At 44.4% G+C, this 27,629-nt stretch overlaps 3 long non-coding RNA genes across 4 annotated transcripts; 2 read left to right on the plus strand and 1 right to left on the minus strand.

Moving 5' to 3' along the window:
• Positions 1-306: 306 nt before the first annotated feature.
• LOC143831310 (uncharacterized) lies at positions 307-14,391 on the minus strand. Its single transcript, XR_013228810.1, has 4 exons — positions 14,255-14,391; positions 6,640-6,700; positions 4,321-4,439; positions 307-532 (listed from the first exon to the last, which is right to left on the minus strand). It is a non-coding gene; the product is annotated as an uncharacterized LOC143831310 (long non-coding RNA).
• LOC143831311 (uncharacterized) lies at positions 9,980-12,762 on the plus strand. Its single transcript, XR_013228811.1, has 3 exons — positions 9,980-10,180; positions 11,661-11,805; positions 12,660-12,762. It is a non-coding gene; the product is annotated as an uncharacterized LOC143831311 (long non-coding RNA).
• A 3,137-nt stretch (positions 14,392-17,528) lies between the features above and the next one.
• Positions 17,529-23,565, plus strand: LOC143831312 (uncharacterized). Of its 2 annotated transcripts, XR_013228812.1 has the most exons (4): positions 17,557-17,640; positions 19,816-19,903; positions 22,754-22,851; positions 23,520-23,564. It is a non-coding gene; the product is annotated as an uncharacterized LOC143831312 (long non-coding RNA). The 2 variants fall into 2 exon arrangements; XR_013228813.1 differs by lacking the exon at positions 19,816-19,903 and having other exon boundaries at positions 17,529-17,640; positions 23,520-23,565.
• The last annotated feature ends 4,064 nt before the right edge of the window (positions 23,566-27,629 follow it).

The following is a 27,629-nucleotide window of genomic DNA, read 5'->3' on the forward strand; positions in this document are numbered from 1 at the left end:
TTCTTCACATCCATCAAAGAACCTTTGCCCGGTTCCTTTGGCAAAACACCCCTACTGACAAGGCACAGACCTGATCTTCTGGTCATAATTAATTTTTGGACCAGTGTTGGGAATGTCTTTTGATAGTTTCCACTTTTGATAGTTTGATAGTACATTAAATGTTTCAGCCACCTTCCAAGGCTTGGATCAAAAACAGCATCAAAATGAAGATTCAGGTGGGGGGAGGGGGGCTATGTTGACCTGAAGCAATAGAACTAAGTTTGAGTCCAGTGTCACCTTGAAGACCAACAAAGTTTAATACTGCAATCACCCTAGAGAAAGGCAATTCACCACCAGTCTTCCTTTCACTGCAGAAATTATACTGTTTGGGGTCACTGGAGACTTGGACTTTAGAAACAGCGATGGAAGCCAGTTGGTATTCTGCAGCAGGAAGCATGAATCAGCAGAATCACCCACTCATGACTAGACATGGAAAAGCTATCTGAGAGAGCTTGTGCATAAACCCCTGCACTGTTTTTCTTCCACTTCATCCCTGTAAAGACATATCAATACAGTTTATTAAACAAATACATATAGAACAAAGAAGAGTTTGAGTAGCGTGTGATGGGGGCTCAGGTTTTCGCTGTAATAAAATATTGTGAAATATTGGGTGACCTGCGTTTTCACAAGCAGGGGGCTTCTGGATGGCTATGGTTGTGTAAATATTGAGGTCACAAGCTAGTACCAAATCAAAAGAGTAGTCCCTCCTCCAAAGGTCAATTAAAAAAAATGAAAGTAGTCACAATCTGTCAAGTTTTAAAGTCAAAACATTCAGCTTTCATGCAGCTCTTTTCTGTACATAGTGTTATGTATTTTTGGACATTTTGTGTGAATGCAAATGAACAGCCAACTTTGCCTCCAAATAATTAATCTATCTTGCCACCATTTGAACCAGAAGCTATCTCCCTTGCCAGATGGCTGCTTGTTAATTGTGTGTGATTTGGCAAAAATGAGACTGTTTGCCCTTTGCTTGCAAGAAGAGAAGGAAGAGGAGGAGTTGGTTTTTATGCCCTACTTTTCACTACCTGAAGGAGTCTCAAAGTGGCTAACAATTTCCTTTCCTTCCTCTCCCCACAACAGACACTCTATGAGGTAGGTTGGACTGAGAGAGCTCTGAGAGAGACTGCTCTGTGAGAACTGTGACTAGCTCAAGATCACCCAGCTGACTGTGTGTGGAGGAGCAGGGAATTAAACCCAGCTCCAAAGTGTTTTTTTTTAAAGTGCATTACACTTAAAAGTACAATTTTAGAATCTACCAATATTTTATGGCTGAAGGTACAATAGCATTAGCTTCCTAGTAAGCACTGAAGGACTCCTTGGAGAAGAGCCTAATGCTGGCAGTGATTGAGGGCAAAAGAAAAAGGGGACAACAGAGAATGAGGTGGCTGGATGGAGTCATGGAAGCGGTTGGTGCAAGCTTATATGGACTCTGGGGAATGGTAGAGGACAGAAAAGCCTGGAGGATCATTATCCATGAAGTCGCGATGGGTCAGACACGACTTTGCACCTAACAACAACAACAACAAACATTGAAGCACAGTCAGGGAAGTTATCCCAAGAGAGGCAACAAAAGTAGCCAAGAATCCAACCAAATATCTAGTCTTCTAGACAAGGGACAACGTAGTGTAGTGATTAAGAGCAGGGGACTTTAATCTGGAGAGCCAGGCTTGATTCCCCACTCTTCCACATGCAGCCACCTGGATGACATTGGGCTAATCACAGTTTTCTCAGGGCTGATCTTGCAGAGCACTTCTGTTACAGCTCTCTCAGGCCCACCTATCTCACTGCTGTGGGGAGAGGAAGGGAAATGGATTTGCAAGCCACTTTGGGGTCCCTTTGGGTGGTAAGAAGTAGGGTATTAAAAATACTGCTCTTCTTCTTCAGCTCTCAGGCCTTTTAAATGAGGAAATCAGAAAGTCTGGAGAGAGACATTTATAGAAATTAGGAAATCCAAGAGTGGTCCCATTCATGTTTTTGGAAACTGGGCTTAGAATCAATTCACCTGCTTTCACATATGCACTGGCTTCATGGATATACCCTTTCAAGCAGCTTAAGAGATGGAGACAATTATCTCCTAAAAATAAGATCTATAACTTTATCTTATTGGCTGCTTTATGTACTCTTTACTTTATCATTATGTGTGTCCATAACTAGACCTCTGAAAAAGACCCAGGGGCTTTTTGCACGGCTTCAAAATCGCACAATGGTTGCTAATTGGAAACGCTATTGATTTGCCTTAACGCACGACGTCGTAGACAATCTGCAACACTCCTGAAACCGATCAGCAAAAAGCGCTTCGTTGTAGCGCTTTCAGGGGAATCCCAAAAAGTGGATTCACCCTCCGGAAAGCGCTACACTCTTGCAAACAATCTGTAACACTAGCGATAAAGACCTGTGCGTTAACATTGTTGCGGTTTCTTCAAAGTCCCTCCTCCTGAGCCTGTCCTCCAAACTTCCGGTGAAGCGATCGCCATTTTTTTTTCTCCGAGCGAGCGGGGATAAACGCACCAGCGAGCCTCTTTCAGTTTAGAGGCTTCCCTGGCTTCAGTCCCTCCCCTTCAGTCACTAAGCACACACATTTAACACAGTCATTCAGCCGAAAATCGGCCCGTGAGAGGGGGGGAGGGGGGGATTTTTTTTTCCCACTCCGAGGCAGCGTGGCCATGATCAAATGACAGCTCAAACAGAGGCTTCCCCGGCTTCAGTCCCTCCCCTTCAGTCACTAAGCACACACATTTAACACAGTCATTCAGCCGAAAATCGGGCCCGTGAGAGGGGGGGAGGGGGATTTTTTTCTTTTCACTCGAGGCAGCGTGGCCACGATCATACGATCAAACGACAGCTCAAACACATTAGGCAGCTGGATGGGTCTCTCCGTTGCAACGAATCTACACAGATTCGTTACAATGGGTGTGTTTTTTTTTTTAAAAAAAAACCTTTCTTAAAGGGAAAGGGGCTGTTTGGGAGCATGCTAACGGCTGCCCATTGGCTGCTTGACGGCCAGGGGCGTAACGAGCTCGGCAATAGCGCTTCCTTTCTAGCGATTTCTGCCGAGACCGGAAGCCTGTGGGAAACGCTACAAAACGCAACTGGATACCACTACAAAGGCAGGTATTCATAACGACGAATTCCACTATTTTAAATGGCGATTTTTCATTCAGTGACCAATTTGCAACAAAGATCCCGGTGCGTAAAGCCCCCCATTATAGGTCGAAATGAGTTAGGTCCAAGGTTCAAAATTGTATGGTATATATTATGTTTTTCTATGAATAGCCTATGGGATTTGTGTATGTTTTTAATTTCTTAATTTGGTAAATTATGTACAATGTTTATATAATTTTAGGATTTACATTGTACATCGTAAAAAAGCAGAGTCTCAGCTCAAGGTGCTCACAGACTGGAGGGGGAGAAACAGCTTGGAAGATGCCAACCTTTTGGTTCCTAACTGCTTTGCAGTTAGGTTTCTTTATTTTAATCCTTTGAAATGTTTCTCCCTTTTGTGGTTTTCTTTCTTAGAATCAATTCACACAGAGCTAGAGTGCTCCAAGTGGAGGACAAGGTCTAGAACACAAACAGGCTAAATTACCTTCTCCTTATTCCCCCTTGCAACATGTAAAATACACAGCAATTACTAAAGAAATAAGCAGAGTTAACATAGCATATCCCCATCAGAAGCCAGAACATAACCCAAAACGTGAAGCTAAATATATCTATGCAGCTATTTATTTTAGTTATGTTACAAAAATCATTTCCCACTAGGGATATAATTCACTGCAAATTTTCAAAGACATTACTGATCCTCCTCTGTTTGCTATGAACCCTCAACAAAGGAACGTGGGACTGCACCCACTCCTTAAATAGTTTTCAGATCTCATAGAGCTGAATGGGAGCTCTCTAACTGGCAGCCAGCAGTGAAGGGTCCTAACTGGTGCTTCCAAGGCTGGAGAGAACCCCATTGCCTAGGAATTCGCTAGGAGTTCTCTAGCATTGATGCCAGGTTTTCCAGGAGATGTTTTCATTTCATGAACCACCCTGAACCATCCACAAAATCCAAAGAATGTCTGTGGAGCACATGCTTAATCTAGCATTACTTCCTATACCCCAGACAGGCCAAAATTCAGCATGGATTTTGCTTTATGTGCTGGTTTTCTGCTTATAGAAGGGCCACCGTTGTTGTAAAAATTCAAAATACTTTGTGTTAACACATTCTTTAATATGACACCTTGATGCAGGTATGAAACAGACTCTACCCATGGTCACATGACAAACTGCACACATTACCTGTTGACTACAATTATGTGACTGTTTCTTGGTTCTACTTTCCTCTTTGGGTTTATGAGTCTGTCTCTTTCTCTTGCCTTCCAATGATATTTGTGGGCATCACAGAAGAATGATTAGACCTGAAAATTGAAATCAACAAGTCCTATTTGTTGCATATGCATTGCAACAGAGATCAAGAGCTTGGATCCTAGCACTAACATCAGGAATGCACAATTATCATTGTCTAGCTCATAGGATCCAGCCTACTATTGGTTGTTGTAATTACTCAATCAGTGGGTTCCACTTAGGGTCAATCACAGACTTTGGTGGGACCCTCTGAACTGTATATAAATTCAGGTGGTGGGCTGTTATTTTAGTTCAACTGTGTGCAGTCCATAAAGAGCTGATGTTTTGCACACGAGTGATTCTGCGCCTTATTGAGCCCATTATTCAATACTATTAACTCTGGATGTCAGCAGGAAGGAGGATGTATGTTAAAATCTGATAGAAAAAATCCTTTCCATAACCTCTAGTCACTTTGTGTAAAATAATGTCAGGGATGGATGGGTGGATGAGGAGCTTGGCTTTACCGCACTACATCACCTCCATCCCCAAGTTACAAGGAGGTTTTCTTCATTTTAGCCAGTTAATTTCTCTCAGCACACACACACACCCCATTAAGAAGGGTACATTTACACATCAATCTCTACTTCTGATATATTTATTTTCTTCACTATGTTTTCCCCTAGAATTAGAATCAAACAAATAGTGACTATGTAAACTAAGCTTGTTATTCCTGTTTGGTCCTTGCATCTGTTAGGCTGATTCTGCACAGGTGGAAAAGGCCAGGAGGGTGCTCATATGGAACGAGGCTAATCCCTGCTTCCACATGACATCACTGCCAGGCTGGCACCCTCCTGGGCCTGGTGTGTGTTAGGCTGCTGTTGCCTCTCTTTAAGGGAATGTGGATAGTTTCTGTGCTCCTTCAAGTGCTCCAGAAGCCAATGGAGCCTAGCCTGGTGGAGGCCCATGTGGATGAGAGGCCTATGTGTCCTCATCCCACAGAGGCCCAAAAAATGTGCCACTTGGCTCCCCAGCGCTTCGTTCTCACACAGTTCCACCTTCCTGCAACCCCCCTGCATGGCAGAATCTTTCCACCATGGCTGCATCCCCCATGGGACACATTTCAGTGGCAGACTGGGTCTGAAACTGAAATATGTCCCCCGTGTGGATGCAGAAATTGGTGGAACAGGTGTGCTGCCAAAAGGTGTCCCTCATGGGGGCAAAAGAAAAAGCAAGGCATTTGGGTCTGCAGCTAAGCACTGGCAGGGCCACTGTATGGAATTGCCTTTAAACATCTTTCTATTATGCTGTATGCTAATTTGTGGCTCACCCATATGTATGGACTGGATACTTCCATTTCAAGGTGCCCATGAAGGCTTATACCTTGAATAAAACTTTGTTGGTCTCAAAGGTTACAGTGGGCTCAAATTTTGTTCTGTCTTCATTTTAGTGGAGGAAAGGTTTTGCTTTCCACCAACTTCACAGAGCAAATGAAATATGTTTACTTTCCACTCATAAATTTTGTTCTTTGCCAGAGAAGGAAAGCTAACAGGATCTATCATGATGTTCTTTATCCTCCTTCACAGGAAGCTGCTTGTTCCACTGCTAGCCCTGACTCAATAGGATGTTAGTTGTAACCTAAGCAGAGATCAGATAGGCCAGTTGTCTGGAGGAGGAATTCCGATTTATCTAATCTTGACACCCTTACTTCCCCATGGGCTGTTAGAATAACTGGAAGAGCGGCTCACTTCCCCTCCAGCCACAAATCACTGATTAAAAGCCAGTTTTCTCAGAGGGAGCGCAATAAAGCAGGTCTCTCTGTGTGAGAGACAGGACATGGATCTATGGAGAGAGGTGTCCCTTATCTTAATAACAGTCTGATGAACAGCAAATTCAGCCAGTTTTGGCTGCAAGATAGCGTCCAGCACAATATTTTAAAGCACTCTTTCAAAGTCAAAAGACAGTTTGGAGGTGAACACATGCAGCTGTTGATCTCTGCTCCCTTGCTATATTTAGGTTAACTTGTATTTGTGTGTATCTTGTCTCAAGTCCAGGGGCTAGTTGACAAATACATGTGGGGCAGTCGATGATGCAAGATTCAGTGATGACTTCAATGCACATGTAGGCCATCAGTGAATTCACAGGTGGAACACATAATCTCAAATGCAATTTCTCCACAGTCGACCCAGTTCACATGGCCAGTTGCCAGCCATCAACTAGTCAGAGATGAAGTGATGTACACGTATGTGTGAATTAGTCCAAAATCAAAAGGCTTACACTCTTTGCCAGTAATTCTGTGTAACCCTTCGTCCTCCTGTCCCTCCATCTACCATTTATGCTTCAAGATGATAGCAATGGATTGGCAAGTTCATGAAACAAGAAAGCAGAAAGTGTGAAGATTTTATAATAAGCAGCTATTTTATTTGTAGTTTGGATTCCCCCCCCCCCCAAGCTGGTGAGTACAAATGTTCAGTGTTAACAATGGCTGAACTTTCCAGTAAGAAATTCTGGAAATTGACCATAACTGTACAGTACCGCACAACAATAAGAATACATTTTGATTTATATCCCAACCTTCCAGCGCTCATGGTAGGTAACATCATTAAAACAAAGATTTAAATGCAGCTGGGGACTTACCTCCCCAAGCTGCTATTGATGATGCGGCTGGGGCAGGTGAGAAGAGGACACGTGTCATTCTTGTGCAGCAGGTAAAGGAGGGGGAAAGGGGAAAGCATGTGGGAGGCCGGGGATGGCGGACGTGTGCCCATGGTGCCTATTTAAGGCTCAGGTTGCATCACGCCACCCTCTTTCCCCTCCAGCCATGAGCAGCAAGCAGTTAGCCCACCTGCCCGCCCTTATGGAAAGGTGATTGAGGACCTGTTAATTTGCTTGTTGATATTATTATGGTTGCTATGTATTCTTTGTTAAATGTCATAGCTTTTGGAGGGCAACTTTGGCACGGACAGAGAACCTGCTTGAGGAAATTTGATCAGGGATATCGAACTCAACAGGTAGGAGTACCATTTATGGGGTGGCTTGGAGCGAGCTAGACCAACCCGGATGGGGAGGCTGGAAGCTCACTGAGCCAGGTGGCCTGTATGTCAAAGGAAGTTTGCAACTCTCTCTGGCACTCCAAGGCTGAAACTGCATGGAGCTTTTATTCCAATCCCAGGTCAATTCAGTCCCTGCCATTTACACTGAATGCGATTTCCATTTTGATTTTGTCCGATTTAAATTTTCCCTTTGCAACAAATTTTCCCTCTGATCTGGAGTGACCCTACCTTTTCCCTGCAATATCCTAGACTGGATATAACCTTCAATATTTGAAAATCGGTGTGAGAAAGCATGAGAAAGCAAGCAGAGCTCTGTGTTTTCCGAACTCACTGCTAACCTCCGTGGTAGAGAAGCCTGTTTGGCCAAGATTCAGTTTCTTGTTCCCATGCTGCAAGGTTGCTTTAAAGGGGAAGCCCTAACTTCTCTTTACAGAGGCTCCAGAAGCCCTGTTAAGCTTCTCTCAGGAGAGATTTGCCTCTTGGTTTTTTTCTCCCTCCTCGGCTGTCTCCAATCCTCTCCTCCCCCAGCTTCAAGAAAAGTAAGAAAGAGGCTCCTGCTGTGTTTGGTTCCCCCCTCCCCTTCTCAGCTTCCCTAACCATGTGCAGAACACTTTTCTGTTTCAATGGGGGGGGGGGGAGCCGAGTTCAAATCGATCTGGATTCAGCAGGATCCACAACAGAATAAACAGAATCAGGATCAGCAGGATCCACAACAGAGTAAACAGTGCAGAATCAGCCCAGGTTGAAATACTTTCTGATACGATGACCAAAGGGGGACCTGTGCTCCCAGAGGTGGAGGCAGGTGGCTCCCTGGTGCTGCTGTGGCCTACTAATAAGGTTAACACCAATAGTGCAGGCTCTCCAAAATTCTGTGCCACATTTGGGCCAACAATGTTGTGTTAAAATAAAAGCTGTGGTCATATTGAAGCCATCCAGGTATCTGTGTCCTTCTCCCCACCTTAAGGCTCACCTGCAAGTCAAATGTTAAAACATTACAGTTTATAATTCCTATAATTTATGCCCCTGACTAAAATCCCCAAAGGGGAAGGTTATAGCCAGAGCTGGTCTTCAGTATTCCTTCTCCCCTCCTCCCCCAGCAGTGAGGCCAGACTTTTATAGTAGACTAGCTTCAAAGCCCGTTCCTAAAAACAGGCTTTGAAAGGGTCCCCTCCCCTGGCCCCTTGCCAGGCAGCTTAAGGTGGCTTTGGGCCGCAGCTCGCAGCCAGATCAGTGGGTGGGGGCTGGGCAGCTCATTAGCAGGGCCGAGACAGAGCTCCTTAGCAGGCAGTGAGCAGGCTGGAAGGCCCTCGTCAGCAAGTCCAGCCTAGCAGGCCAAGAGGCCCTCCTTAGCAAGCCCTCTATCATGACCCTTTGTCCAGGGCCCTCTCCCCTTACCTGCTGATGGCTCCAGGCACTGAGGCGTCTGAGAGCAAAGAGGCTAGAGTCCAGGGATGGAGGGAAGGAGCAGCAGGGGTAGGGCCAATCAGGGCAAAGCTGGATGCAACCTGATTGGCCCTATTCTGACTTGGACATCCAGACACATCCCACCCCCTAGGCTGTTTAAGAAATATATAGAGGAACAACAATGGATAAGGATGCTATTTCTGGCCTTGACCATAAGCCCAATAGAACAGTTCTGTTTTGCAGGCCCTGCCGAACTGGTTTAGGTACCACAGGACATTTCGCAGCCATACATTGCAACTGGGAATACCATAGCCTTGACTAAACGCACTTTTGTTGTCAGGGTGATGTCTCAGCTTTTTAGAATGCTGTCTAGATTTGCCATAGCTTCCCTCCCCAGGAGCAAGCGTCTTTTAATTTCTTTGCTGCAGTCCCCATCTGCAGTGTTCTTAGAGCCGAGGAAAATAAAATCTTTTACTATCTCCATTTCTTCCCCATCTATTTGCCAGGAATTGAGAGGGCCGGATGCCATGATCTTTGTTTTCTTGATGTTGAGTTTCAAGCCAACTTTTGCACTCTCCTCCTTCACCCGCATCAACAGGCTCTTTAGTTCCTCTTCACTTTCTTCCATTAGAGTGGTATCATCTGCATATCTGAGGTTGTTGATATTTCTCCCTGCAATCTTGATCCCAATTTGTGACTCCTCTAATCCCGCCTTTCTCATGATGTGCTCCACATACAAGTTAAATAGGCAAGGCGACAGTATACAGCCTTGCCGAACTGCTTTCTCTATTTTGATCCAATCAGTGATTCCATATTCAGTTCTCACTGTTGCTTCTTGACTTGCATATAAGTTTCTCAAGAGACAGATAAGATGCTCTGGTATTCCCATCTTTTCCCTGTACGATACCAGGCCCACATCTTAGAGGCTTGTGACCTAGCAGGCCATGATGCCACTATGGATTATGACCATGTGTTCAGGGAGATGGCATCCCAGAACCCAGATACTAGGTGGGATTTAAAAGACACAGACTTATGGATGGTTTACATGGGTCCCAGTGCTCAGCGCACTGTGGAAAAATGCCACCCAGCTTGCGCTGGGAGGCACTCGTCGGGGTTGCCATGTTGGGGCATCAATAATAAGAGCTATCGGAGACGTCGCTGCCAATTTGACCACAAATGTGAGTCCTGCGGTGGCGGTCACCCCCTTCCTTCCTGCACGAAACCTAACTTGCAGGCGCCCTTTTGAGGGGCCCAGCCTTCCGGGAAGAAAGACACGGGGTCGGGAGCAGCTATTTCAGCTAATTCCAATAAAGCTGCCTAATGCCTGGCTGGAATCGCTTCACTGCCTGGCCCCGACACCGGTAAGTCTAGCTGAATTGTCCAAAAGATTATCATGCTATCCGGATAGGAAGGCCGCAGACTACATTTGGCACGGTTTCGTGGAAGGCTTCCGTATCTTGTATGAGGGGCTGCGAATTGCCACCCAGTGTGTCAATCTGAAATCTGCATTAGCTATGCCAGAAGTGGTAGCTAGTAAGATCCAAAAGGAATGCACAGAGGGGAGAATGGCTGGGCCATTTGACAACCGACCCATTCCCCATCTTCGAGTGTCACCTCTAGGGGTAGTGCTCAAAAAAGCACCCAGGGAATTTCATTTAATTTATCACTTGTCGTTCTCTACAGGGTCCTCGGTGAATGACGGCATCCCCCACGACTTGTGTGCCGTTCGTTATTCTCCATTTGATCACACTGTTGCCTTGGTGCGAAGCTGCGGTCGCGGGGCATTAATGGCCAAATGCGACATACAGTCTGCATTTAGGTTGTTACCACTTCACCCGGCTGATTTTGATTTATTGGGGATGAGATTTCAAGGCCAATGGTTTGTGGACAAACCATGCCTGTGGGCTGTTCCATAGCTTGTGCAGCATTTGAGGCGTTTAGCACGTTCCTCAAATGGGCAGTTCAGGGACAGAGAGGTTTTCAGGAAGTCACTCACTTTTTGGATGACTTCCTGTTCACCGGTCCTGGGAATTCCGAAGATTGTGCATTCCGCCTGGCCACTTTACAATCAATGGCTGCCAGCTTGGGGATCCCTTTGGCAGCTAATAAGACTGAGGGGCCCACTACTTGTTTGTCTTATTTAGGAATAGAACTTGACTCCATACAAGGGACTTCCAAGTTGCCGGCTGATAAGATAGCCGAAGTACAGCAGCTGCTGGCCGATATGGCTTTGAGGTCAAAATGCACTTTGAGGGACATCCAGCAGTTATTGGGACACCTTAACTTTTCATGTAAAGTTATCAGACCAGGGAGGGCCTTCTGCGCATGGTTGTCTAGGGCCACATCGGGGGTCAAGAAGCCCCATCACAGAATATGAGTTACGGGCCACATCAAAAAGGACCTCAAGATTTGGCAGGAATTTTTGGAATCTTTTAATGGAGTGGCTATATGGCAATCGCCAATGTCCCCGGCAGACTGCCTTCAGATCCATTCAGACGCCTCTGGGGCCATGGGATTTGGTGTCATATATGGGAAACACTGTTGCGCAAAACGCTGGCCTGAGGCATGGGGGGAGGGTATCAGGCGGGACCTCACATTTCTGGAGTTGTTCCCCATCCTGGTAGTGATAACTCTCTGGGCAGTCTGTTTTCCAACAATCAGATCACCTTTTGGTGCAACAACCAGGTCGTTGTTCATGTTGTTAACAAACAGACGTCCCGTCCCCCCCGCGTCATGAGGCTGGTGCGCAAGTTCATGCTCACTTGCCTTAAATTCAACGTCACTTTCATGAGGTTGCATATGCTCTACAACGAGGTGACCGATGGCCTCTCTTGTTTTCAGGATGAGAGGTTTCGTAGCTGGCCCCCGGAGCGCACCAGAACCCAGACGAGTTCCCAGAAGACCTCTGGGATCTTGCCGTCGACTGATCCTCCAAGGCGTTGCAGGATCCCTGGCCTCCTCCACGTGGCAGGCATATGAAGGAGCTGTGAGAAGTTTCTTGTCATTCGCAGCATCCTTGGGACATTGCGATTATTGGCCTACGAACGAAAGACTGTTACTCCATTTTTGAGCCCATTTGTTAGAGCAGGGCATATCCCCCAAAACCATGTGGGTCACATTAGCCGGGCTTTCCGTCCACAGCCGCGTCAGAGGGGGGTGGGACCCGGAATCATTCTTTGTGGCCCGCAGGGCTGTAAGGAGTTGGGTCAGGGTGTCCCCAGCCATCCCGGATGCGCAGCGGCCCATCACAAAGGCTTTATTGGCCAGTATTTTGCGGGCGTTACATAGGGTTTGCTTTGACCACTATGAAGTTTTGTTAGCCGGGGCCGCATTCTCCATGGCCTTCTTTGGGGCATTCCGGTGTTGTGAGTTGTTGTCTCCATCATGGACAGATACCGGTCCCATGCATCTCTTCATGGGTGACATTAAGATCTCTGGGGGAGGATTACAGGTGCGGCTCAGCAGATCTAAGACTGACCAGACAGGTCCTAGGGTTATGCCCCCTGTAAAAGACAGTATTCATTCTGGGGCACAGCATCGTATACTAGGCTGGTCGTGCAGAGTGGTAAGGCAGCCGTCTGAAAGCTTTGCCCATGAGGCTGGGAGTTTGATCCCAGCAGCCGGCTCAAGGTTGACTCAGCCTTCCATCCTTCCGAGGTTGGTAAAATGAGTACCCAGTTTGCTGAGGGGTAAACGGTAATGACTGGGGAAGGCACTGGCAAACCACCCCGTATTGAGTCTGCCATGAAAACGCTAGAGGGCGTCACCCCAAGGGTCAGACATGACTCGGTGCTTGCACAGGGGATACCTTTACCTTTACCTTTTACGCTTCTGAAACAGGCTGGACTGAGCATCTCGGCTTGGAGGAGCATCTCCGGTGTATGTGGATTGGTTGCCATGGCATGAAGTGGAGATCCTTGCTCAACGTGACCACCATGGCAGTGCACCAGTGGGGACCTCCTTTTATTATCGTCATATAGCTGGGCGAAAATGATCTTCCGGATGCGCCGGGATTCCGTCTGATTCAGAGCATATCTGATGACCTATCAGTTCTCTGTCACCATTTGCCAAAAGCGCTTCTTCTGTGGTCGGAGTTGTTGAGCCAACGAGTTTGGAGAAGTGTCAAAAGGAGGTTCACCCCCTTTGGGCCCCCCATCTAGGCCATCTCTCAGTAAGTAGTCCAGCAAAATGGGTCACGTAGTGCCAGCGGGGAAATGGATGATGGACTCTGATGTGCATGGACTAAGGGTGGCAGTGTATCCACTGCATAGGCCAAGTTCATTTCTATGCTGCGCCAACCCTCTGTTGGGAGATGTGTTGTTAATAAACGCTGTGGCCTGTTATTATGCCAAGACAAATGGAGTCGCATATTCTTCTCGCCTCAATGGCCTTTTACCTTTTATCAACTGATTGCAAATCTCTCTTTGGGAGGTAAAATACTCTGATTGAAAAATACCTGGCTGGGACAATGTAGGCAGAGGAGGAAACTACTCTTCCCTGTGTGCATGGGCCCGGCATGGCATAGCTGCCAATGGCAGCCATGTTAAAAAAGTGAACAGTGAAAAATCATTCCCTTAACGCGGTGCATCAGATACCCTAAATTGGGCTAGGGCGAGGTGGGGACCAGGTTATCAGCAACATCATGCAGAAGCTGGGATTTGCCCTGCTGTCATGCAGACACTGCCCGATCTCCCCGCCCCCCATTCATAATTGGTCCCTGTAAATCAATATCTGCACGGAACTACCAGAAGAGATCAAATGACACCAAGATCTCCTCTCTTTTTCAGGTAAGCTCAGTGTAGAGAGTGTTTGAAGTCTAAAGTTTCTTTTGGTAAGCAGCTCCCTTAAGAATTCTGAAATTGATTTTGAAATGTTCTCAAGCTTTAAAATAGCTGTTGAGATGTGGTATAACATGTTTTTTTAAATGTAGAAATGCATTGTGCACATTAGCTCTCTCCCTTGTCTTCAAAGAATCCTCATGCCATATCCTCAGCTTACGTTGTGAATTTAGGGGTGAAATCCAGCTTCTGTGTTTTAGTAGGGCTGTTTCTGAAAAGTAAACACAGCTGCAGATACAGAACATGCTAGCTGCCTCTTTGGGTCACAACTGGAACCTTCTTGTTTTAAATTCAAATAAGTAGCCATGTTGGTCTGAAGTAGCACAATAAAATCAGAGTCCAGTAGCACCTTTAAGACCAACAAAGATTTATTCAGGGCGTGAGCTTTCGAGTGCAAGCAATCTTCCTCAGACTAAGACAGTCTGGTTTTATTGTGCTTCTTGTTTTAAGTATAATTGTGCATATATACTTTCAACCAGTCAATATCAACCAATAAACCTTTAATGGCATGAACATATATACTTTCAGTGTATAGGATTTTGCTATGCAACAAAGCAGAATCCTTTCTATTGGAAGGAATTAAGTCTGGATACTTGCCATGAGTTTTCATGAATGATTACTCCCAGAGTTGCCAAGTCCCCCCTGGAAACTGGTGAGGGGGTAGGGAGACTTGTCAGGAGTGGGAAGGAGGCCAAGGCTACATTGCTGGTGGCATGACAATGCCATGCCCGGTGTGTACCATAACTGACAGCATCATGTTGCATCATCATAATGATGCTCTATTTGGGCAAAAATCGCTACTACCATGGAGTTTTTGCTCAAATACCAGAGCATCATTGTGATGTTACTGACATGATGACATCACTTCCAGAGCTCACCAGAAGTGACATCACCATGTCACTGGCAATGAAACCTGGGCTCTCCTGATACATCTTCCCACTGGCTAACTGATCAGTAGTATAGTAGTGGTGGTGCCTGGCACCAGGGGATCCGCCACCACCACCAGGGGGGGCTGGTATTCCTTCATCTGCAACAGTATCTCAGAAACCCAGATTTTAACTTTGTAGGGTAAAAATTCTGCCTTTTATTTCAATTGTGATTTTTCCTTCTATGCAACTAGGTTCTGTGTTTAGATATTTGGTGCAGTCACCTAGTTGAGGACCCAGTAGGGCAAAGCCATCACCTGTATGATTCAAACCAAACAGTCTTTAATCAGAATCCTCCCTGAATGTAACAATGCTACAGTCTCAGTTTTCCTTGGATTACTGAACTACCTAGGCAGGTGTGGAGAGCCATTTCTCTCAGGAATAGAATGTAGCTTGAAGAGGTCTACAGAGCTTACCCATATTTTTGTGGGGGCTCTGATGCTAAACCATTCATAGACGATCTGATTTGGGATCAGGACAATAGCTCCACCATTTGACACCTTTGACACAACCATCTCCCTTGTTTAAACATGAACTACTATTTGCTCATATTTCTTTACGATGCTTATGGTCGAGGTCCACAATAACACCCACCAAAATAGCTGGTCTCACCACGAGGAGGAGGAGAAACCGGAAGATTGGCTCCCTACTATAGGACTTCCCTATTTGGAATTTTCAAGGGGGCTATTGTTTATGGTGCCTGTTTTAAAGTTTTAAACTGTATGTTGGTTTTATTGATGTCACCTGCCCTGAGCGTTCAGAAGGGTGCACTAAATATTAAAATGTATTATTACTTCTAAAATGTAATCTTTCTACCTACAATAACAACATTTGTCACCCTCAACAATTGTTCTAATTTTTGATAATAGGATAGGTTATGACCTCGTATAATTCTAGATACAATTAGAATGTTAAACTATGGAACCTTTTAAGTTAGGCAGATGCCTTTCTGTTTTTAGGGAAACCAAGGACCCTCTGTAGAGCTGCCAATGGGCTTGGAGTTCTCTCAGAATAACAAATGATGTCCTAACTACTGAAATTAGTTCCCACAGAGAAAATGACAGCTCCTTCCCCAAATGCTTCACTCTGCAGATCATTGCCCCCAAATCTCCAGGTGTTTCCCATGCCACAGTTGGCAAACCTAAGCCTAGGTGAGATTTTTCACTTGAGGTCACAGCTTCCCAGCCTCTTTGCTCCAGTTTTCTGTGATTCAGACTTTGATAAAAGCCATGGATGTGGAATGAAAAGAGCAAGAGGCTTTAGGCAGTGGAGATAGCAGAGAAGATAGATCATATGTCACTAAAGGCTTTTTATTGGTGCCAAAGTTTGAAAGAGGCTCACCATTTTCCTAACAGCTCCAAGCCACAGCCAGTGATTTAGAGAGAAAATCAGACTTTACAAGAAAACAAACCTCTTTTGGAATCTCTCTTTTACTACCTCTAACTCTCTCATTCTTTCTCTTCTGTTTCTTCTGCTCCTTTTAGTTCTTTTTTTCTCTTACTCTTACATTCTTTCTCTTCTTTTTCCCTGCTCCTTTTATATCTTTTTTCCTTTCACATCTCAAAAGCCAAAGTTGTTACTCTCTCTTTTTTTAAGGAGAGAACTGACGAAATTCCTGTGTTGGCATGGCTGATGTTAATGGCTAACATTGGGGGCAAAGGTCCTTGAAGGCCCCCACATCTGCAGCTTTGTACAGGCCTCACCTCCGAAAGGCCTCAAAGTGTGTAGCCAGCCAAGGCCTAATGTGTATTAGCAAGACAAAGGCCTGTGGAGGGGAGGAGAGGGGATGAGCTTTAATTTACTGAAGATTTATTAGGGCCTCATGAAATCGGCCTGAACCACCCATTTTCTATATCATCTGCACACATCTAAAGGGGGTGGCTTTGTTGTAGGGAGATGGTCATTTAGAATTATCTAGCAACAAATCTTGCCAGGATAAAAGCTACAGAGACAGGAGCAGGATGGAGAGGCCGGTTAACACTGTGCATTCAGAGCCCCAGACCTGGATATATGTAAATGGGCAACTTGCTATTCAGGCTGGAGCTTTCGATGCCCCTCCTTTTTTATTTGCAGGTTACTGGCTGGTGCATTTTCTTCACATTAAACCTTGTTTACTTGAGCAGATGAAGTGGCTCTAAGGAGTGCTGGGAGAGATAAATTGTGAAACGTGTTTTGTGAAAGGAATTATTTGTATAAAATAAGTATCACTTGGTTCCTAATGCTTCGTTCCACAGATTTGCTAACATTATGATACTGGTTTGTACGACTCCCAAGGGAGTCTTAATGGAAGAATTGCCTGAGTAGAACAACTCACTCTCTCGTGCCTGACTTTTAAAAGATGAAAATGAAATACGAACTTTCATTCTGGAGTTGCCCCAGCATGAAACCGAATTCAAAGTTGATATTCACAATGTCTCATATTTCAGGGCTGCTTCCACCATCCTTTTCATCCCTCTGTTTTTTCAATCTGAATTTTAAAAGTGCCAAATGACTGTTTTAATTGGAGTCCTGGTTCCTTGGCTGGCCAGTAGTCTGCAAAGGGAGAAGTCAGCCCCCCCCCCCCCGCCCTTACATAGCATTAAAAAATCCAGCACAGTATGAATTATCTAGAATATTCTAAAATGGGAAACTGGATAGCCTGATATCTGCTGAGCTCTTCCGTAGTTCCCTAATATAAAATGGTACCTATGGAATCTCAGGGGACATCATTGTTAACCTCATTGTTAACATCATTATTAACCTTCTCCTATAGCATTAAGAGCAGCCCGGTATGAAGAAGTTGAGGGACTGAAGCTTTTCTCATCATTTTGTCTCCCTTGCTTGGCTTGCTGACTGTAGTTAGTAAATTCCTGGAGATTTGTGGGCAGGGCCTAGAGAAGGTTCAGTCTACGGAGGGGAAGGAGCTAGAGAGGGGAAGGGGTGGATATTGTGATGCTAGTCCACCATTCAAAGCTGCTGCCCCCCCCCCCAAGGAAGTGATCTCTGTAGTCTGAAGATTAGTTGTAATTCTGGGAGATCTGCAGGCCCTACCTTGCATGTCAGGCTGTTCGCAGTACGGTAAGTTTGAGCTGATCCTTGGAATATGGTCCTTTCTGACTGATTGAGGTACTTTTCTCTCCAACAGAGGCCCAAAATGATTTTTGGGCAGAGATGGCCAAACTGTGGCTCTCCAGATGTTCATGGACTACAATTACCAAGAGCCCCTACCAAGTGCCCATGCTGGCAGGGGCTCATGATAACTGTAGTCCATGAACATCTGACCCCTGGCTTATGGCATTTCCCCCCTCCATTTAATCCTCACAACAAACCTGTGAGGTAGTATAAACTGTGTGAGAGAGTGACTGGCCTAAGGTCACCCACTGAACTTCAGTTTCCATATAGAGTTGGATGGGAAATACCTGGAGATTTTGAGGGTGGATCCAGGACTGGGTGGGATTTGGGGAAGGGAGGGACCTTAGTGGAGTCCACCCTCCAAAGCAGCCATATTCTCCAAAGGAACTGTCCTCCTTAGTCTGGAGCCAAGCTATCATTCCAGGGGATCTCCATGAGAACCTGGGTCTCCCAAATCCTGCTGTATCATTCTATCTAGTATTTAGCTCAATTAGAAAACAGCTAGCCCTCCAAAGTGCACATCTTTACACAGCTCAGGTTTTGCTGGAAACCTAATGACTACCCCAGGATTTCAGGGCAGGAAATATTTGGATGAGAAGATGGCCTTTGAAAACAGTGTCAGCTGGGGGAAAGAATGTAAAAGTAGAAATCAAGCCAATGGTCCTCTCGCTTTGTGGGCTGTAAAGTCATGTCAGCCCTAATCTCTCCTTAATGAGCTGTCTTTTCTGTGTCCTGAAGGAAAACTCACCAGAAAATGCAAATTAACAGACAATTGTCAGTAATTGACAAAGGCAATCCATCCCTCCTACTTCCTGAACAAATGCCCATCTCCATCACCTCCTTGAAAGCTCTTTAAAGATTCTGTATTTCTTTTTCTTTTTTAAAAACAGATTTTACTTATGTTCAAAGAAGCAAAACACAGAGAAGAAGATATTCAGATTGTAACTTATATTCTGAGTAAAACTTTGTTGGCCTTAAAGGTACCATTGAACTCAAACTTTGTTTTCCCATGGAAGAAGGCAGATCAAGAAATCAAGCAGGTTGTTCATTAGTGCTGCATCTAAATGGTTAAGGCAGAAAGCCTACTCAGCTTCCTCATTGTTCTAATGCTGAGGGGGACTCTTCTGATGATGCATGTCAGGGTTAACAAGCTGAGTTTCTAGTGCTGCAGAGAATGCAATAGGACAGGATGACAGGAGTAGAATACTGTTTGGATGTGAGGTTTGAAAATGCTGAACAAGTGGGGTGGGGTGGGTGAATCTAATATACTTGGTAAATAAAGAACCTAGCACCCGTGCAAAGACCGAAGCATTCTTTGCATGCTGCCATTTGACTTCTGGCAGACATTACAGCTGTATTGCTGCTTCAAAAATGTGACAGACCATGGATGGTGCAACTCTGCAATTCAAGGAAACATTTTGAATGGTGGAGCAGGTGTAAGGGCCTTCTTAGATCAGGTGGACTAGTACATTCTAACTATCCTGGGGAATGTAACAAGACTTTGAAGGATTTTAAAGAGTCTCACTTGCCTCAAAGAAGATACTGCATGGCTGCAGTAAAAGGAGTGCATTGCCCAGTAGGTTTGGATCACTAATAGTGCTATCCTGAGCAGAGCAACACTCTTCTAAGTTCATTGGCTTCAGCAGATGTAAAAAAAGGGTGACTCTGTAATTAACTTTAGCATGTCTCCTTGTTTTGCTGTTTTTAAAAACAAGGATTGTACATTCCTTTTAAGTGTGCATGTTTTCTATATGTATTTAATGTATATTTTTTTAAAGTTCCTAGCAAAGAATTTCTTTAATTATGCTCATGAGAGCCCATGGAAAAATATAAAAAGAAGGTTTGGGTAACAATGGCATTTTATTTTTAGGGGGAGAGGTTTTCAAACCAAGTTGAAGTTCGTGGGCCTGGTAAAATCTCTCCTTGTGTGTATACATATGTTCTTGGTCATCACAAATCCTCTTCCACCACACTTTCATGCTGGTCCACATTTTTCTTTTCCTCCTCCATGCTCCTTTTCACAGATATGAACCTGAGCATAAATATTCCACATGTGCCATATGAGCCCTGCTCTGAATTTTTCTTTATAAAAAGCTGAGTTTCTACCATTGTCACCTCCAGATTATGGTGTGATTTCCTGGAACAAGCTCATTTGGGCATATCCTTCCCATCCTTTAGGAAACACTGCAGAGCACATCTGTTTACAAAGGTATTTGGCTAAGGGAGTGAGCTTTTATAAGATATTGATTCCAGCTGTTCTGTTGTTCTAGATGAATTGTTAATTTTATTTTTAGATTTGTATTCCTTCAGAAGTTATAATATATTGAAAAACAATAGTTATGAATATATTCAGGAGGTCAATTTATCTCTCTTTCACTTCCTGCAGCACCTCAAGGCCCTATCCTCTCTTTCCATACCACTCAAAGAGTCTATGTTCCACAGCCATGTATGCAGAATTCTTTGTCATCCTCCCATCCATCATACTTAGGCCCTTCAGGATTGTTGCCATGGTGAGGGGTGGGCTAGGAGCATAGCCTACTCAAAGAGAAGTAAAGCCTGGTGTCTGAGAGCAAGCATGGTGTAGTGGTTAAAGAGTGGCAGAACCTAATCTGGTGTGCTGAGATTGATTTCCCACTCTTCCACGTGCAACCAGTGGGATGACCTTGAGTCAGTCACAGTTCTCTTAGAGCACTTCTGTCAGAGCTCTTTCAGTCCCACCTACCTCACAGGGTGACTGTTGTGGTCAGAGGAAGGGAAAGGTGTTTCTAAGCCACATTGAGACTCCTGGTAGAGAAAACTGGGGGGGGGGGGGGAAATCAGCTCTTCTTTTCTTCTTAATTTTCAGCTGATGCCAGAAGGTCTCTACATTCATTTATTTATTTATATTGTAATCTGCTTTTCTCACTTGGACTCCAGTGGTGTAGATAAGATGGTCCAAGCTATGACAGGAAAACCTTCAATTGAAGAACAAGAGTTGGTTCCTATATGCCGCTTTTCTCTACTTGAAGGAGTCTCAAAGTGGCTTACAATCGCCTTCTCTTTCCTCTTCCCACAACAGACACCCTGTGAGGTGGGTGAGGGTGAGAGAGCCCTGATAGTACTGCCCCATCAGAACAGCTTTATCAGTGCTGTGGCAAGCCCAAGGTCACCTAGCTGGTTGCATGTGTGGCAGTGCAGAATCAAACCCGACTCGCCAGATTTGAAGTCTGGGCTCATATCCACTAGACCAAGCTGGCTCTCAATGGCTCTAGAATTCTAAAGACAATCCCTGCAATACCTTTCATTAGGACCAGCCAAATTGACACAGGCAATGGTGTTGCTGGTAATCCCCTTCCTCTATGAAACAATGTAATTCTTTTTGCCTTCATCCCTGCCTGCTCCACCCACTTATAAACAAGACTAACCACCATGATTGGATTTAAAAGGCTGAGGCTTCCTTGGACACAGAGCTGCATAATTAAGCAAAAGGAATTCTGGAATCAAAGGAATTTCTCTACCAAGGCTGAAACAAACCAATCCAGGACCAGTAATTATTCACATTCACAAGCCTGAAATAATGTATTCGTCCCATGCAATGTTGGGTGGTTGTTCTGAATAATAGTTTTCCATTTTCCTCCTTTGAAGACAACCTGAATACTCACAGTCTTGGGGCAAATCACAGAAGATGTTAACATTTTGGCACCCTGACACTGACTAAAGGTAAAGGTATCCCCTGTGCAAGCACCGAGTCATGTCTGGCCCTTAGGGTGACGCCCTCCAGCGTTTTCTTGGCAGTACAGGGTGGCTTTGCCAGTGCCTTCCCCAGTCATTACCGTTTTACCCCCCACTATCTGCCAGCAAAAGCAGCATGGAGATGGAGTGGAGTTCAGAGAACCAAGGCATTAGAGACTACTTGGAACCCCTGTAGAGACAGAACTCCATGCCATTTTGGATTCTGGTGCACAGGAGACAGCCAGGGGTGGGGGGTTGGGACAGGGCAGAGTAGTTAGGACAGGCAGGATAAAAACGTGATAACTAGATTTATTCTCTATGCAGAAGCAGGGATTTATTGGGAAGCAAGGTTTGCATGTAAAGAAAGAAGAAAGAAACAAATCACCAAACCACAGCAGATCAGAACCAGTTACACAGGAGCAGAAGCTGGGAGGGTGAGAGTAACAACTCCACTTGTCTGTGCCAATCAAACAATTGTGGAAAGTAGCAGGCATTGTGTAATTGCATCCCCCCCCACATGTCTTTCTTGTCTTCTTCCGAAGAAGCAAATACCAAAGAAGTGAGAGGAGGAATTTACAGTTGGTAACATGGTTTCCAGAAGCTTATGGCTCTTCTTAAAGAGAAACTATTCAAAAAGTTTACAAGATAAATTCATTTAAAAAAAATGAATCCAATAAGATTGTACTCCCTGCAACTGAGGCAGACCACTCCCTCCACCTCATCCTTGAAATGCCATTGGATATACTGCTTCCCAAGTTTTTGAGGCATTGCTTTATGTTTAGGATCCAAAAGGCAATTCCCCTCCTATCCTTTTAGGCTATAAGGAGGAGGAGGAGGCTGAGGAGTGAGTAATAAGTTGCTGAATACATAGTGAACTTCCTCAACAGATCACATAGCAAAAACAGTCAAAACAAGTCAGGCATGTAAGATGTGCTAAGTACCAAGTTAAACATCATTCAAAACTCTCCACATCAAAACAGGCCACTCAAGTACCTCATTTCAAAGTCTTCAGCTCCACTCACTCCAAGTATCTCTGAAATATCAGTGTTTTTCTTTCCAGAAGGGAGATCAGATTGCAGGTTCTATTCCCGTTGCTGTTTTGTTAGGAAAAAAATACCTGCTCTAAACTGTGGTTATTGCAGTGGCAGGATGAACTCTGATTCTAATTAAAATACCAAGACTCTTACCTTTAATTTAAACTCTATCTATCTATCTATCTATCTATCTATCTATCTATCTATCTATCTATCTATCTATCTATCTATCTATCTATCTATCTATCTATCTATCTATCTATCTATCTATCTATCTATCTATCTATCTATCTATCTATCTATCATTCTTTCAGAAACAATCAGCAAAAGAAAAGAAGAGCACATTCAATTCAAGGGCGTTTCCTGATCCATTCCCAAGTGAACCCTGAGACTAAGAGGCCAGCACAAATAGGTAGGATACTATACTTCAAAAGTTGTTCAGGCTAAGACTTCCACATATCTTTAGTTAGAAAGATTTCCATGAGGGGGAACTTGCCGAGAAGACCTCTCTGTGTGCCCTTACTCTCTGCACTTGCTGTATATGTTTTCCTGGTTTCTCCTCCCACTACACACCTTCCATTTTGACCCTCAATGCCATTTGTGGGGGCCCTCTGAACAGCATCGCAGGTGGACTGTAATGGGAAGGAGAGGAAGGAAAATTCCACTTTAGAACTTCATACCCATTATAGTTCCTAGATGCAAACCAGTATTAATATTTTAATAGAATGAGGTGTGGGGCACAAAATGAAGATAAAACTTAGAGATAAAATTTGACCTTTATTTAAAAGAAAATCCAGATATATAATTTCCTACATGTTTTCAAGTTGAAAATATACTCCTTGACATCAAAAAGTTTATCACAGGAAATCGGTACTATCAAGTTCTGCAATATCTATATTTTCTCTTACTGAATCATGAATTGCCTGAAAAATCAAAGAAACCAATTATTGCTAAAGGTTTTTGTGTGTTTTTAATTATGTTTTAAAAATATTTTAACAATATGGTGTCCTTGCTTGTTGTTATTGTTGTCTATGTCCCTCAGGGTATCTTAATTGTAATGGCTTTGCTTTTCTCATTTAGGGATGCCAGCCTCACAGCGGGGCCCAGGAATCCCCTGAAATTGCAGGGCCATTTCGCATGGCTTCAAAGTAGCAGAATGGTTGCTATTTGGAAACGCTACTAATTTGCCATAACCCACGATGTCGTAGACAATCTGCAACAATCCTGAAACCAATCAGCAAAAAGCGCTTCGTTGTGGCGCTTTCAGGGGAATCCAGAAAAGTGGATTCACCCTCCGGATAGCGATACACTCCTGCAACCAATCTGCAACAGTAGCGCTAAAGACCTGTGCGTTACCATTGTTGCTGGTTCTTCAAAGTCCCTCCCCCTGGCTCTCTCCTCCAAACTTCCGGCGAAGCGATCGCCATTTTTTTTTCTCTGAGCGAGCGGGGATAAACGCACCGGCGAGCCTCTTTCTGTTTAGAGGCTTCCCTGGCTTCAGTCCTTCACCTTTAGTCACTAAACACAAACCACTGAAAAGCCCGTTTGCTGAAATAAAGTCCCTTTATTTTTTACAAATAAATTCAGCCGAAAATCGGGCCCGTGAGAGGGGGGGGGATTTTTTTTTTATCACTCGAGGCAGCGTGCAAACGATCATACAATCAAACGACAGCTCACATTAGGCAGCTGGATGGGTCTCTCCGTAGCAACGAATCTACCTAGATTCGTTGCTATGGGTGGTTTTTTTTTTTAAAACCTTTCTTAAAGGGAAAGGGGCTGTTTGGGAGCATGCTAACGGCTGCCCATTGGCTGCTTGACGGCCAGGGGCGGGACGAGCTTGGCAATAGCGCTTCCTTTCTAGCGATTTCTGCCGAGACCGGAAGCCTGTGGGAAACGCTAAAAAACGCAACTGATTCCACTACAAAGGCAGGTATGCATAACGACGAATTCCACTATTTTAAATGGCGATTTTTCATTCTGCAAACAATTTGCAACAAAGATCCCTGTGCGAAAAGGCCCGCAGTGCATCTCCAGACCACAGAGATCAGTTCTCCTGGAGAAAACAGATGCTTTGGAGAGTGGACACTATGGCATTGTACCCTACTGAGGTCCTTGTCCTCCCCAGGCTCCATCCTCAACATTTCAAGAGTTTCCCAACCTGGAGTTTGCAACTCTATCTCCTCACCCATAGCCGGGGTGGGGGTGGGGGTGGAGGACCTGGTAACCCTACTTTCATTCAGTGTTCCCGAACAGATCTTTCTTCATGCACATATTCTTTCTGACTTCCCATTTTTTTAACGTGGAATACATATGGCAATATTAAGATGCAAATGAAATCTCAGTTTTCTTTTGTTTCCATGTTCATCGTTTATTTTATGTTTCAGGACTTTGTGGGCTTTGTGGGCTTCAAGTTAACTTGTCTCCTCTAAGCCCTGATTGCTCAGTGAATCCCACTGTAATCACAGCATAGATTCAGGTGGGTAGCTGTGTTGGTCTGAGGTTTGAGTCCAGTGGCACCTTTATGACCAGCACAGTTTAATTCTGAGGGTAAGCTTTCATGTGCATGCACACTTTGCAGTGTAGAGTTCAGATCCCCCAGGTTTTGCCTGAACAATCACTCTTCATTAAATGATTTACCCAAATATGAATTTACATATATCTGAGCTATTGGAACATCCCTCCTGAAATGGAACCCCTGTAAGCAGTACTGGAAAACCAAGTTTCTAGTACAAAAGAACTGCCCTGCCTTTGATCCATCAGGCTTGGTCATTTGTAAACAGCTATTAATAGGCCTTGTCAGTATGAGATCCTTATCACCTTTCAGTCTAATTTCCCCTGTTCCATACATTTCCTCCACTATAAAAATATTCATCACCTATCCCTGTCAGCACTGATTAAATCTAATGCTCCTCCTTCGAGCTCCTCTCCCAAGTGTGGTTGTAAAGCTGTCAGCCCAGCATTTGACAAGAGCCAGGCTTCACTTCCTCCCTCCTTTGTCTCCTGGAAGAGGGAAACATTTAGGTGTCACTGGGCGGATGGCTGCTGTGGAAGCCAATGGACCTCAACCGATGATCTGTTGATGGGAGGCTGTGATAAGGGGCAAGAACTGACATGGGGAGCAGCTGTGATATTCCTGGCCTGGTGGGACTTGGATTCCCTCCTACCTGAAGTGCCTCTCGGAGTCCACTTCCTACCTCTCAACACCCTCAATTCTCTTCACTTGTGTGCTTGCAGCAAGAGTGAGGAGATGACAGGGATATCTAACGCCTTGAGAGAAGGCACCTATGAGTCACAGAGGGACAGCAGCTGTAGCATCCATCAAGTGCCCTGCAGCCACATGCATAAATAAAATATCTAAGATCTTATAGACCTTGAAAGCAGTCACTGACATGGGATGAAAGGGGCAGTGCTCCCTCTTTGATCTACCCTACTTCAGTCTTTCTGATGGTCAGGCAGAAGCCCAAATGTGCCATTTAAATGCAATTTGTTGGGATTTGGGTATACTGAATCAGCGCATCTGAATATATGTCCAGAGTTTTGCATACTTTGTGTTAAGATTTTCCGGGTAAGTCCTGCTGGAACTCTTCTATATAAGGGAGGATTTTGTTTTCCCAGTGGCCGTGCCCTGACCCTCTGAAAGGACTACAGTGCCAACCTAAACAGAATTATATTATTTTAACTCATCTGACTTCAAAAGTCTCCCATTACTTAGGGTGGCAGTGTTAGCCCATTGAGCCCACCTTTACTATTATTCAAAGAAAGAATTGAACTACTTTGATTTGGAAAGCTATTGATATGGAATACAGAGGAACAAACTAGAAATTACACTAAACACAGAACTACTGCTGAAAATTGCAGGCATTCATCTCTGAGGACTCACCTCCCCCAATTATGACAAGTAGAAATGCATCCCAATATCACAACATTCTGCATTTCCCCTCTTGTGATCCATTCCATGTACTGCCATTGTCTAATTTGTGGTCACCCATTTACATTTTAAGGTATATGTTTCTCTTTTGCATAGAACCACTACTATCATTTAAAGATAAACATATTAGATTATCCCTGCTTTGCCATGCATGACACTGGGGGGACCATTCACTCATACAGGGTAGCTATGCTAGAAATACCTGGAGACTTTGGGGGTGCAGCTGGGAGTGGGCAGGATTTGGGGTGGGGAGGGACTTTAATGGAGTATAATAATATGGCGTTTAAAGCAGCCATTTTCTCCAGAGGAACTGATCTCTATCGCCTGGAGATGAGCTACAATTCCAGGGGATCCCCTATTTGATTCCCACTATACATCAAAATATAATTCTGGGGAGAAGGAGCCTGTCTCAAGGGGTATGGCCTATCAGAAATTTCCACCAAATAACAGACTCAGCACATGAAAGGGGTTTAAAAAACAAAACAAAGGAAACAAATCTGAAAATATTCTTCTAATGAGAAATACTTGCTTCAGTTTGCTTGTTTTGTTTTGCTGCTTTTTCTTGAATCATTGACTGATAAATCAGCTATCAGGTTCCCAAAAGGGACCCTTACAAACAAATAAACAATCACTGTGAGATAAAAATCACAATAAACACCAGCTAGGATTGCTGGGTCAACATTCTAGAAATAAAGATCAACCGGTAATGATAGGAGAAACAAGGGGTCTCTTCTAGAGTTCACGGGACTTTCTGTTCTCAAATTAATGAAAGTTATGTATAACAGAGCCTATATATTTTGTCACATGCTGAATGGATCAAAGAACAAGACCTAGTGTCCAGCAGCTGTGGAAATGGCTACGTCTAAAATAGATGAGCTTGGGGCATTGCTCTGGGCTGTGGTTTTCTGCTCCACCCATTTCTGGGGAAGCTAGCAGGAGTCCCTTTTTGCTGAGACAGGAAACAAAGTTAAATTCTTGAAGCACCACCCTGGTACTAGAGTGTCAGGGAATGTGGGGAAGTGGCATTGATAGCTATAGTTGCCAAGATAAATAGTTGTCAGGGATCTCTATACCCACAAGTTGTTCATGGGACATATGTGTCCTTCGACCACATTAAATATATATGTCCTTCTATGCATCTATGCATGGGAACTTTGCTAATAAGACCATAAACCACATTTCTATCATACATCTATCTCAGGCTTTCTCAACCAGGGTTTTGTGAAATCTGTTTGCCCTATGTAGAATAAACAAAGAATAAA

The sequence above is a fragment of the Paroedura picta genome, chromosome 3 (assembly GCF_049243985.1).
Source record: "Paroedura picta isolate Pp20150507F chromosome 3, Ppicta_v3.0, whole genome shotgun sequence".
Taxonomy (NCBI): Eukaryota; Metazoa; Chordata; class Lepidosauria; order Squamata; family Gekkonidae; genus Paroedura; species Paroedura picta.